Here is a 3566-nt window from a genome sequence, read left to right on the forward strand (position 1 = left end):
GATGCCATCCAAGCATCTCATCCTCTGTCTTCCCCTTCTCCTCCTGCCTTCAGTCTTCCCCAGCATCAGGTTCTTTTCTGATGAGTCAGTTCTTCGTGTCAGGTGGCCAAAGTATTAGAGCTTCAGCATCAGTCTTTTCCAATGAATATTCAGGACTGATTTGCTTTAGGATTGACTGGTTGGATCTCCTTGAAGTCCATGGGGCTCTCAAGAGTCTTTTCCAACACCACAGTTCAGAAGCATCGATTCTTTGGCGTTCAGCCTTTTTCACGGGCCAACTCACATCCATACATGACTACTGGAAAAACCATAGCTTTGACTAAATGAACCATTGTCAGCAAAGTAATGTCTCTGCTTTTTAATGTGCTATCTAGGTTTGTCATAGCTTTCCTTCCAAGGAGCAAGCGTCTTTTCATTTCACCATCTGCAGTAATTTTGGAGCCCAAGAAAATAAAGACTGCCACTGTTTCCATTGTTTCCCCATTTATTTGCCATGAAGTGATGGGGCCGGATGCCATGATCTTCATTTTTTGAATGTTGAGTTTTATGCCAGGTTTTTCACTCTCCTCTTTCACTTTCATTAAGAGGCTCTTTAGTTTCAGCCCCTGGAGGCATTTCTTATTCCCCTTACTGTCTTTTCTCCACCGTGAGGGGCCCCATTTATAGTTTTTAACAATGTAGTTTAACAACAGGTTCCTTCGATATATTCTATACTTTTTTCCCTCATCTAATTTTTTAAACTGATCCATTCCTCATTTCACTGATCCTCTCTTCAGCTATGTCCAATTTGATGCGAAGCCCTGAGCCTGAGTTCTTAAATTGAGTCACTGTTATTTGAAAGTTCTCGAATCGGTTTTGAGTCTCAGAAATTTTTCCTTTTGTCAAGTATTGTTTGAACTGGTGAAGTTTGCATCTGATTCCTCTAGCATACCTCTGATATGCTGCTATACATCTGATACATCTGGATCTGTTTCAGTTCTTTTTCTCTTGGTCCTGTTTGTTGTTACACCCTTTTTTGCTTTTTTGGTTGCATGTTGGACATTATCTATGGAAAACCCTAGAGTTTCTGGTGGTGCTGTCTTCTCCAGAGGTTCCTCTGACGCAGAGCTCTGGTGGGGACAGAGCTGTCTGTTCACTCAGGGTCTGAGTGACTTGAGGCTGGGGTGTCCTTGTAAGCTGAGTCTCAGCAGCCTTCACCCAGCTTCTCCCCCTGACCCCAGGGAGGAGCCCTCCAGCGTCTCCATCTGGAAGCCTGGGGTGCCTCCCATGGCCCCCTCCCTTCTCGGCCGGTCCTGAAGCCCACCGTCTGTCTCCCGAGCACCACAAGCTGATTGATACTCAGCGCTCAGCTGGTGTGGGCAGAGTGTTGGGTATGTTTTCTTTGCCTCCCGTTCCTTGGGGAGCTTAGTCTGTACCGTCCGGACTGACTTGTCAGGCCTGCGGTTGAATTTTTGTCTTCCCAGCCCAAGGAACTGTCCAGAGCTGTTAGGCAGTCCCCTCTGCTTGACTTTTTCCCTGCCTTTTCTTCCCAGAGTCAGCTTTGTTCTGATGGCCCGAGGGAAGGAGCGACCCTCTCAGTCTCCAGCTCCCTCACTGGGCTTTTGTTTGAAATCTTGGATTGTGGTTGCCTAAAGACCTCTTTTGAAATGTATTTAGCTTCTCTAGCTCTTGGTAGGCTGACCCACAAGCTGCTGCTTGCATCTATAACTGGAAGTGGGGAAGCCCTGGGTGTCTTCTCTCATCTGAAGCCACATGTAAAATTCACAGGAATTCTATTGATCATCTTTGATAGTGGGGTAAACAAGAACCAGGGGTCCTTGCTTAAGGTAGTGTTTCTGATCAGAATCCCCAGCTTGCCCAGGCTGTTTCAATGCCACTTGAACTTGGGAAGAAGGTGGGGCAAGCGGCCCATGCGGCCTGGGGACAGAGGAGCCAGTCTGCCTCTCTTCCCTTGCCCCTGCCGGCCCAGGGCAGGCCTTGTGATGACAGGCTGCTGGTGGTGGAGGAGAAGGCTGAGGAGGGAGGGGTTGCGTGAACTGTATTCTGTGACGCGGTCACGTGCGGGCTTCCTTTTTCAGTTTGAAAAAATGACTGCTTTTACTCTTCTCTCCAGTTTCACTTTTAAGGCTGAAAATGAAGATTTTATTCTTAAAGTTGAGCACAGTGATTTTAGTCTTTTTGAAAGCAACAGTTGAGGTTTCAAAAGACATCTCAGAGAACTCCAGCAGATAAAGCAAAAAAAAAGAGAATGTGTTCAGGGTGAACTGGGGGCGGGACCCCAAACTGTCCTCTGTCTCTGTCAGAGTCGGTAATTGCTGAGATGGGTGGATATAGGGCCTCAAGCACCCTGGGGACCGAGGTCCTCAAGTGACAGCAGAGGTCCCGGCTGAGACAGGAGCAGTATGGCCTGTGCCCTGCGAGTGGAGAGCCGCGAGGCTGGGAGTGGGGCCAGAAGAGGGGCTGGGAGACTCGGGCGTGGAGGGAGGGGCAGCACCTGGCGGGGTCTGGGAGGTGCTGGCTGTTGCGGCTCAAGGCAGGGACACCCCTGAACCTCCACAGGGCAGAGTTGTCTGGCAGCCCAGGGTCAAAGTTAAGAGGGCGAGTTCGCAGCAGATTGACGGAACCCCTGTACCCACTGTGAATTCATTTTAAGTGCCTGGAGCGAGGTTGGTCAAGCCCTTTCTGAGCTCGAGTGAGGGAGTCAGTCAGGGAGGACCGAGCTCAGGGTGAGAGTGAGGGGCAGCTAGCGCGGTGAGTCCTTGTCACCCAGGTGGGTTCTGGGGACCCCCTTGAGTTCAGTGGTGCCCTTTGAGTAGCCTCACTGGAGGCTTGTTTGGGGGGTAGAGGAGGCAGAAGACCACTTAAGACGTGCTCATTCCTAGTGGTGGTAGTTTCTGAAGCAGTTTATACTATTTGGTTCGACTGTGAACCAGTCCCCTTGCAGGGTCATGTTTGGTGGTGGGCCTGAGCTGAGGGCACGGCCTTCCTTCTCCTGCAGCCCACACTCATCTGTCGTCTTTTTGGCAGCCCCTCCCCCCCTCTGCACCCTTGATGGTGGGCCTGAGCCCAGCTCCCCTGTTACCACGGAGCCCCTTGTGATTGAGTGGGTTCCAGGTTCCAGGCTCCTGGGAGACATGCTGGAGGCAGAGCCTTTGTGCCATTTCTTCTAGAGACAGCAGTGCTGATGGTCATAGTGTGAGAGCGGTGGTCCTAGTGTGAGAGCAGAGTGTCTGAGAGTGGTGTGTGAGAGCATCGTGTGTGAGAGTAGTGTGTGAGAGTGGTGTGTGAGAGTGGTGTGTGAGAGCGTTGTGTGTGAGAGTGGTGTGTGAGAGCGTCGTGTGTGAGAGTCGTGTGTGAGAGTGGTGTGTGAGAGCAGTGTGTCTGAGAGTGGTGTGTGAGAGCATTGTGTGTGAGTGGTGTGTGAGAGTGGTGTGTGTGAGAGTGGTGGTCGTAGTGTGAATAGCGGTGGTCATAGTGTGAGATCGGTGGTGATAGCTCGGGTGCTGAGGTATCTAACCGTGAAACAGCAGTTGCCCCTGAGTGGGGGGCTGCCCCCATCCGCGAGG

Source organism: Capra hircus, chromosome 8 (assembly GCF_001704415.2).
Source record: "Capra hircus breed San Clemente chromosome 8, ASM170441v1, whole genome shotgun sequence".
In the NCBI taxonomy this organism is placed as follows: domain Eukaryota; kingdom Metazoa; phylum Chordata; class Mammalia; order Artiodactyla; family Bovidae; genus Capra; species Capra hircus.